This window comes from Callorhinus ursinus, unplaced genomic scaffold (genome assembly GCF_003265705.2).
Source record: "Callorhinus ursinus isolate GAN/ISIS: 27379988/994484 unplaced genomic scaffold, GSC_fseal_2.0 scaffold17, whole genome shotgun sequence".
Lineage (NCBI taxonomy): Eukaryota > Metazoa > Chordata > Mammalia > Carnivora > Otariidae > Callorhinus > Callorhinus ursinus.
In genome coordinates, this window is record NW_027397079.1 from 15779480 (window position 1) to 15789683 (window position 10204).

At 41.2% G+C, this 10204-nt stretch overlaps 1 long non-coding RNA gene across 1 annotated transcript in view; it reads left to right on the forward strand.

Annotated features, from left to right (window-relative positions):
* The window catches only part of LOC112834439 (uncharacterized), a 13396-nt gene extending 3539 nt beyond the window's left edge, over positions 1-9857 (forward strand). The window contains exon 3 of the long non-coding RNA XR_003210911.2: positions 9433-9857. This is a non-coding gene — a long non-coding RNA (uncharacterized lncRNA). The remainder of the gene's footprint in view (positions 1-9432) is intronic.
* Positions 9858-10204: the final 347 nt, after the last annotated feature.

Sequence of the window (10204 nt, forward strand, 5' to 3'; positions counted from 1 at the left end):
TTCCTTCCTTCCTTCCTTCCTTCCTTCCTTCCTTCCTTCCTTCCTTCTTTCTTTCCTTCTTTCTCTCTGTTCATTCATTTGTTAGTTTTTTGGAGGGACTGCCTTATCATTTTCCACAGCGGCTATACCAATTCACATCCCTACCAGCAGTGTAGGGAACCTCTCCAACACTTATATTCTGTTTGGTTTCTTTATAATAGCTATCTTAATGGGTGTGAAGTTGCATCTCATTATGGTTTCGATTAACATTTCCCTGGTAGCTAGTGATGTTAAGCATCTTCTCATGTGCTTCTTGGCCATTTGCGTATCTTCTTTGGAGAAATGTCTATTCAATGCTTTGCCCATTTCTAATTGGTTGTTTGGTTGTTGTTGAGTTGTACAAGTTCTTTATATATTCTGGATATTAATCCCTAATCAGAGAGATGATTTGCAAATAATTTCTCACATTCCATGAATTCTTTTTGCACTCTGTTGATAATGTCCTTTGATGCACAGAAGTGTATTTTGTTTTGTTTTTGTTTTTGTTTTAAGTAGGCTCTACTTAAAATGGAGCATGGAACCCTTGCGGGGTTTCAATTCATGACCCTAAGATTGAGACCTGAGCCAAGATCAAGAGTCGGATGCTTAAGTGACTGAGCCCCGATACACAGAAGTTTCTTATTTTGGGGCACCTGGGTGGCTCAGTCGGTTAAGCGTCTGCCTTTGGCTTAGGTCATGATCCCAGGGTCCTGGGATCAAGTCCTGCATTGGGCTCCCTGCTCAGTGGGGAGTCTGCTTCTCCCTCTGCCCCTCCCGCTGCTCATGCGAGCTCTCTCTCTTTCTCTCTCTCAAATACATAAATAAAATCTTAAAAAAAAAGAAGTTTCTTATTTTGATTTTTTTTCTTTTGCTGCCTGTGTTTTGGGTACTGCCTCATATGTACCACTGGACCAGGTCCTTTTGATTGCTAAGATTTAGTCAGAGGTAAATGCATTTTGAGGTGGAGAATAAGTATAATTTCAGGATTGGAATGGAAAACTCAGGTAATTATTAATGTTCCAGATGCAAACAGAGAGGGTTTGGCATGCCAACAGCTTACTAATCAGTCCTAGAAGTCTGTTTTAGAATTCCCAAAGGGCAGAAGTGGGGTTCAGTTACACAAAGGCCTCTTGGGACCAAATAGACAAGGTGTGAAGAAGAGATTGAGATAAAATGAAATGGGATAAGATAGAATAATAATATTAGGAGGGCTTTTGTCTGGAAGATTGAAAATGGGGAAGCTTCACTTTGCGGAGAGATACAAGGTGGTAAGCACACTCTGGTGGAAGACCCTTGCTTATTCTGACATAGAGAGACGGGTTTGACTTCTTCCTGAAATTGTGTATTAAAATGTGAACTTTAAGATGCTGTAGGCTCATTTTAGACTCTAGGACACTTTGGCCTCTGGATCACTATTGTCCTTTACAACCCACTCTCCTAAGACATTCAAACTTACATTCAAGTTCGTTTACCCTCTGCTGGTGGGGGCAAGTTGCTCTACGTGTGAAAGTTTAGGGCTAGAAGCTCACACCTTCCTACCAACTCCTCAGGAGATTTGACAGAAGTCTTGCCCTCCCGAGGGGCCCAGTTGAGAGCAAGGCCTCCTGTGTGGACTGAATTAGCTGTCTTTCCTCTTGGGCATATTCTTTGCCTTCCTCAAGATGTTGGCTCTGGATAGACACTCAGTCAAAGACATATTTCCCTTTAGGGTCTGGTTCCTTCACTGCTTATCTTCCAGTCATTTCTGTTAAGAGCAAACTACACCATCCCTGTGCTGCCTCTGGAAAATTGAAAGCTACTCCCAAGGGACATAGACTTTCTACTGCTTCATAAACACTGAGCTTCACCTGAATAGGATGTGGCAGGAAAGTCAATAGTGATTATCACTTGCCTCGGAAGGTCTCTGGATGCTCTGAATCTCCCAGGGCTTTATTACTTTGCAGTCTCCTAGGCAAATGAGAAATATTTCCACTGAGGGCAAAATAACCAGCCTGATGTGACCTACTTGCTAGTTATGTCACCAGCCTGATCGACAAGGGACTTCTGCTCAGACTCCCCCTGCTCATTGGTTGAGCATAGACATGTGTCCACTCAAGAAAGCCTGGAACTAGGAGGGAGCTGACTTCACCAGCGCGGGATGCCACACTCTGTGTGACCATGAGGCAGCAGCAATCCGGCCACCTAGGCAAAAGTGGGGGCAGTGGGAAACCTTGGGCAGGGAGGACATGGGACCCTTGATATGAAAGGTGTCCATGGTGACATTTAAGGGCTATCTGGGGAAATGTTTGATGGGAATTTACTAAAATCAATCTGTTGTAGGGCATCTATGACTTGTAGATTTGTTTTTTTCTGGCGAAATTTCTGTGTAGCTAGTATGATTGTGACTGTGGGACTTGGTGCTTATTAGGGTAGGAAAATTTTTCGTATGCCCTACAAGGTTCTTCTGACTGGTCTAAGAATTTAAATTGACAGAGACAGATTAACGGGAAAATCAAATTTGAATATGTATATATGAGGAATCCACATAAACATGAGATAGCCAAAGGCAGGCAAAATGAGGTATATATGTCATTCTGGACTAAGAAGTAGGGGCTAGGGGTTTGAGGTTTCAGAGAGAAGGAGACAATTCACAGAAATAATGAAAAGAGCAAATGTTTAGTAAACAAATGCTTGTTAGGCTATCCAGAAAGAATACGACATAGAGAGACCTTTGCTCAAATAGGCCTCACTAGGTTCCTCCCTGTCTACCATACCTTGTTCATATTATACTGTAGTTATCTATGGTGGTACCTTCCTTCCCGGAGCCAGCTGGTCCTCTACCTAAATATTTTTAGACTAAATAAATAAATAAATAAATAAATAAAATAAAAAACAAAAATTTTTAGGCAGTTAGGGGGAAGGTCAAAGTTTCTTCCTGATCCTTCTGTTCTTAAAAATAATCAGCTTTGGGGCGCCTGGGTAGCTCAGATGGTTAAGCGTCTGCCTTCGGCTCAGGTCATGATCCCAGGGTCCTGGGATCGAGTCCCGCATCGGGCTCCCTGCTCCTTGGGAACCTGCTTCTCCCTCTGCCTCTCTCTCTGTCTCTCATGAATAAATAAATAAAATCTTTAAAAAAAAAATAATCAGCTTAAAATCATCCATCCACATGCCAAATAGACACATTTTGGGGTGGCAAATTTTGCTTCTCTACATGCTTCCCCAGCCTAGTGACACCCAGGTTCCTGGTTGGAAGTTGTAGCCAAATTTCCATCAGCTAGCCATGCACATCTTTTATAAAGTATTACCAGCAAAATCTCTGACCTCCTGTCTTCTCACGTCTCCCACGCCACAGTACTGTATCTCTTCTGCCTGGGTCTTTCTTGCAGTTTATCCGGGAGCTCTATGAAAACTCAATTCTGTCTGTTTTTACTTTATTTTTTTTAAGATTTTATTTATTTATTTGAGAGAGAGAGAGAGAGTGAGGAGCAGAGGGAGAGGGAGAAGCAGACTCCCTGCTGAGCACAGAGCTCAACATGGGGCTCAATCCCATGACCCTGAGATAATGCCCTGAGCTGAAGTCAAGAGCTGGACGCTCAACTGACTGAGCCACCCAGGCGCCCCTGTTTTTACTTTCCTGAGAGTCAACCCCCCTGGAGGGAAGGAAATAAGAAAGCAACTATTAGAATTGTGGGATAGTATGAAGTTTAGCCTTGTGGTTACAACAAAAAGCAAACAACGAAAGATAAAAGAATAATAATATTACATGCAAGTGAGTCCACCAAGAACTTTGCTGATTTTGACATATTTTTAGGAAAAAGAAAAAATAAGTATCGTGCTAGGAAACCTCTAATATATATTTTTTTCTCAAAGTCACACCATTAAAAAGCTAATTAAGCAGTTTGATTTTAGATATTTTTTGGAAGAATGTGGAGAATAACACACTGTTCATAGAAGTAGTCTGTTGTCTTCCAGATCAGATGTACCTAATATACAATTATTTTTATATATGCCCCAGTCTTCAAGTCGAAATTTTGTTGCAGCTAGAGTTTGAACACATGAATGTGGTTCCATGCTCTATGCAGGTTTATGACTCACTTATCTTTGAGAATCTTATTTACTTATTCAAGTCAATTGGTTGCCTTGAAACATTGTTGCTAACTGTCAATAGTCCATCATCAAGTTTTTGTTTTTTTTTATTTTGGGGGGTTTTATGCTTCAAAAAATAGCAGAGGAAATGACAATAGCATTTTAAGATCAGTTTTATTTGCTCATACATAAACATATATATTGTTTGATCAAAAATGTATTATCCAAGTAAAAATTATAGAGATCTTTTTGAACATCTGTTTCATCTTTTTTTAAAAACTTTTTAAATTCAATTTCATTAACATATACTCTATTATTAGTTTCAGGAATAGAATTTAGTGATTCATCAGTTGCATATAATACCCAGTGCTCATTCCATCACGTCCACTCCTTAATGCCTATCACCCAGTTACCCCATCCCCCCACCCACCACCCCTCCAGCAACCCTCAGTTTGTTCCCTATAGTTAAGAATCTCTTCTTCTGGGCGCCTGGGTGGCTCAGTTGGTTAAGCGACTGCCTTCGGCTCAGGTCATGATCCTGGAGTCCCTGGATCGAGTCCCGCATCGGGCTCCCCGCTCAGCGGGGAGTCTGCTTCTCCCTCTGACCCTCCCCCCTCTCATGTGCTCTCTCTCTCTCATTCTCTCTGTCTCAAATAAATAAATAAAATCTTAAAAAAAAAAAAAAAGAATCTCTTCTTCTGGTTTGCCTCCCTCTGTTTTTATCTTATTTTGTTTTTCCTTCCCTTCCCCTATCTTCATCTGTTTTGTTTCATAAATTCCACATATGAGTGGAATCATATGGCATTTGTCTTTTCTAACTGACTTATTTCGCTTAGCATAATACCCTCTTGTTCCATCCACGTCGTTGCAAATGGCAAGATTTCATTCTTTTTGGTGGCTGAGTAATATTCCATTGTATATATATATATACCACATCTTCTTTTTTTTAATTTTCTCCTCCTTAATCTACTTTCTTTTTTTCTTGTTACGATAATCACCATATATTACATCATGAGTTTTTGATGTAGTGTTCCATGATTCATTGTTTGTGCATAACACCCACTGCTCCACGCAGAACGTGCCCTCTTTAATACCCATCACCAGGCTAACCCATCCCCCCACCCTCTCCCCTCTAGAACCCTCAGTTTGTTTTTCAGAGTCCATCGTCTCTCATGGTTTGTCTCCCCCTCCGATTTACTCCCCTTCATTCTTCCCCTCCTGCTATCTTCTTCTTCTTCTTTTGTTTTTCTTAACATATATTGCATTATTTGTTTCAGAGGTACAGATCTGTGATTCAACAGTCTTGCACAATTCACAGCGCTCACCATAGCACATACCCTCCCCAATGTCTATCACCCCGCCACCCCATCCTTCCCACCCCCCCACCACTCCAGCAACCCTCAGTTGGTTTCCTGAGATTAAGAATTCCTCATATCAGTGAGGTCATATGATACATGTCTTTCTCTGATTGACTTATTTCACTCAGCATAACACCCTCCAGTTCCATCCACGTCATTGCAAATGGCAAGATCTCATTCCTTTTGATGGCTGCATAATATTCCATTGTGTATATATACCACATCTTCTTTATCCATTCATCTGTTGGTGGACATTTGGCTCTTTCCACAGTTTGGCTATTGTGGACATTGCTGCTATAAACATTGGGGTGCACGTACCCCTTCAGATCCCTACATTTGTATCTTTGAGGTAAATACCCAGTAGGGCAATTGCTGGATCGTATGGTAGCTCTATCTTCAACTTTTTGAGGAACCTCCATACTGTTTTCCAGAGTGGCTGCACCAGCTTGCATTCCCACCAGCAGTGTAGGAGGGTTCCCCTTTTTCCACATCCCTGCCAACATCTGTCATTTCCTGACTTGTTAATTTTAGCCATTCTGACTGGTGTGAGGTGGTATCTCATTGAGGTTTTGATTTGGATTTCCCTGATGCCCAGCGATGTTGAGCACTTTTTCATGTGTCTGTTGGCCATTTGGATGTCTTCTTTGGAAAAATGTCTGTTCATGTCTTCTGCCCATTTCTTGATTGGGTTATTTGTTCTTTGGGTGTTGAGTTTGATAAGTTCTTTATAGATTTTGGATACTAGCCCTTTATCTGATATGTCATTTGCAAATATTTTCTCCCACTCTGTCGGTTGTCTTTTGGTTTTGTGGACTGTTTCTTTTGCTGTGCAAAAGCTTTTTATCTTGATGAAGTCCCAAGAGTTCATTTTTGCCCTTGCTTCCCTTGCCTTCGGCAATGTTTCTAGGAAGAAGTTGCTGCGGCTGAGGTCGAAGAGGTTGCTGCCTGTGTTCTCCTTTAGGATTTTGATGGACTCCTGTCTCACATTTAGGTCTTTCAACCATTTGGAGTCTATTTTTTTGTGTGTATATACCACATCTTCTTTATCCATTCATCTGTCGATGGACGTCTGGGCTCTTTCCATAGTTTAGCTATCACGTTATATTTATATATGTATCTGTTTCCTATTTAGAGTCGAAGTTACTTGAGGGCAGAGACTGTATCATATGTTCCCTGTACCCCTAATGCCTAGCTAAGCACAGAGCACACAGTAGGTGCTCAACGAGTACTTTAAAAAAATGTACTAAGGGAGCGCCTGGGTGGCTCAGTCATTAAGGATCTGCCTTCGGCTCAGGTCATGATCCCAGGGTCCTGGATTGAGCCCCATGTTTGCCTCCCAGCTCAGTGGGGAACCTGCTTCTCCCCCACCATTTGTGCACACACCCATGTGCTCTCTCTCAAATAAATAAATAAATAAAATCTTTTAAAAAATAGAATATCAGACACTGGCGATGTGAAAGGAAATGGCATTGATGTGATTTTTTTTTTTTTAATTCTATTGTGGGGCACCAGGCTGGCTCAGCCAGAAGAACATGTGATTCTTGATCTCACAGTTGTGAGTTCGAGCCCCACATTGGGTATAGAGATTACCTAAAAATAAAATCTTTTAAAAAAATTCTATTATTGTAGGAACACTTAACATGAGATCTACCCTCCCAACAGATGTTTAAGTGTACTTTAAAGTATTATCTATAGGCACAATGTTGTACAGCAGACCTCTAGAATTTGTTCATCTCACATAATTTAAACTTTCTACCTGTTGATTAATAGCTCCTCATTTCCCCCCTTCGAGCCCCTGGAAACCACCATTCTACTTTCTAATCTCTGCTTCTATGAGTTTGACTATTTTAAAAGCCTCATGTAAGTGGAATCATGTAATATTTGCCCCTTAGTGATTGGCTTATTTCACTTAGCGTAATGTCTTCAAGGTTCATCCATGGTGTCACGTATTACAAGATTTCCTTCTTTTTAAAGGCAGAATAATGTATCATCGTATGGATATACCACATTTTATTTATCCATTTATTTGTTTTGAGTATTTAGATTGTTTCCACATCTGGGCTACTGTGAATAGGAACATGGGAATGCTAATATCTCTTTAAGATCCTGATTTTAATGCTTTGGGTAAATACCCAGAGTGGGATTGCTGGATCATATGGTGATTCTATTTTTAATTTTTTAAGGAATCTCCATACTGTTTTCCATAGCAGCGGCACCATTTTGCATTCCCGCCAGCAGTGTACAAAGGTTCCAATTTCTCCACATCCCCAGTAACACTTGCTATCTTTTCTTCTTTTTTTCTTATGATCACCTTCTTAGTAAGTATGAAATTATATCTCATTGTGATTTTTGACTTGCATTGATGATTACTGACATTAAGCATCTTTTCATATACCTGTTAGTCATTTGTGTGTCTTTTTTGGAGAAATGTCTGTTCAGGTCTTTAGCCCATTTAAAATTGGTTTATTTGGGCTTGTTTTTATTTTGTTTTGTTTTATTTTTTTGTTACTGAGTGGTACGAGTTCCTTTAATATTTTGGAAGTTAACCCCTTCTCTGATATATGGTGGGCAAATATTTTCTCCCATCCTGTAGGTTGCCTTTTCACTCAGTCATTGTTTTCCTTGCTGTGCAGAAACCTTTTAGTTTGATGTGGTCATGTTTGCCTATGTTTGCTTTTGCTGCCTATGCTTTTAGCGTTGTCATATCCAAAACATCATTGCTAAGGCCAATGTCAAGAAGATTTTCCCCTGTGTTTTCTTCTGGGAGTTTTACAGTTTCAGATCTTGCATTTAAGTTTTATCTAATTTTGAGTTGTTTTTTGTATATGGTGTAAGGTATGGGTCCAGTTTCTGATACAGAGTTTTACGTTGCTAAATTGGTTCTTTCTCTTGGCCGTTCAGTTTCTGCAATCCCCTTGACTTCAACCACACAATCCATCTTTTTATTTTTCTTCTAAAATTCTTCTCTTCTTGTTAGATTCATCTTTGCCTAAAACAGAGACCATTTCTTTCCACTTTGCTTCCCACATTCCTTTCTCGCCCAGATAAGCATTGGTTCTGGTGCTCTCCTACGCCTCCTGCAGCCAGCACTGAGTCAACAGGAAAATTTTCACACGTCCTATTTGGAGATTCAACCCTCAGGTAATAATTCTCCAGCTTTTAGTCATTCATATCCTTTGGTTCACCGAAATGTTGAGTCTAGTGCCTTCTAATTGCTGACCTAAATAATATCCCCAGTTTTTTAAATATAAAGTTTATTTTAGTAACAACCATGAGTCATTACAGAAGCTAATGAACTTGGGAATTCTATGAAATCATCCAAGCCTATAAAGCCTATTTTCCAAGATTCCTTTCTCTTAGTTCAAGGCCACAAGAATTGGAACATGATGGAACTTGACTTCCAGCCCACATTTGCCTTATGTCTAGATAATTATGAGTTATAAATCAAGCTAACAAATTGTTAAATGAAACACACTCTACTCTCCTATCTTAAATCTTAACAAATATACCATTGTAATGACCTATAAGGCCAAGGTTGAACTTAGAATTTTCAGACTCTTGGTGTTCTGTACAGGACTATGGTGACAGAGAGAAAAGCTGGCCCCAGCCCTGGGCCAATCCCCTTCCCCTTTACCCAGCCCTATTCCTCACCTAAGTGGCCTTGCATCCCCTATGTGGACTCCTTAAGCCCCATTCAAGTTCCAGCCACACATCCTCACTCCCTTCAGACAGCAGTAACTGGGCATCCTTTGGGCAAACACAGTCTGTCTTTTGAAGATGGATCCCGGGAAGAGTCCCTGCAGGCTCAGGGCCATTTGGACAGGGCCTTGACTACCCGGAGTGTGGTCCAGAAGAGAGGGTGCAAGCTCCAGATAAGAAGGAGTGCAGTCAGGGGAAGACCGGAGAAGCACCTCCTAAAGCACAGGGTCCAGGCAGGGGCCTACTTGCCCAAGTCTACTGCTCAGCCCAGCGGTGTGTCATGTCCTCTCAGCCCACTTCTCATTTCAGGCTCAGCCCAGTGGACAGTTCCACGGAAGCACAGACTTGCATTGTGTTGCCGGCATAAGCTCAAGCTACTTCCAGCTCAAGCTCAACTTTCTGCCCCACAACCATCTCCAATATTGTAGGAGTTTGCCTGCACACAAATGCAGACGAGAAATATCTCTGAGTTAACCATCTCAGAGGAAACCTCAACTAATACAGGACAGGAGGAGCAGGTGGGCAAGTGCTCAAACCTCCCATTGCTTCAGGTAGATAAATCTGGACAGGTTTCCCTGAGCCTCTTTTGAGACCCTCATAGAAACAAGCCCACTGCTCAGAGAAGCCACCTCAACAACACACCCTTATCTTGGCTTTTCCTCCTTCCCTGCCTCACCTGTGCTCTCTCACTCTTGCTTCCTGGAATCACTTCCCAAATAAATGCCTCCCACTCAAGTCCATGCCTCAGGCTTTGCTTTTTGGAATACTCAACAGAATAAAGAGACACATCTAAGAAATAAAAGGACCAGCCCCTTCCAAGTACAACCACACGATCAGCCCAGGCTCACTTCATCAACAATCACTTAAGAACTTGTCTGAAGGTAAAAAGTATTCTCCAACATGTTTCTATTATAACCTAAATTCCTATTAAAGAGGTTTTTGTTGTTGTTGTTGTTTTTCCTTTGAGGGGGTGGTCCCTTTGGTCTTTCCTCTATCTGAATGTCTAAAGTCCTTTTATGAAACCTCACTCCCATGGCTAAATTTTCCCAAATCGACCATAGCCT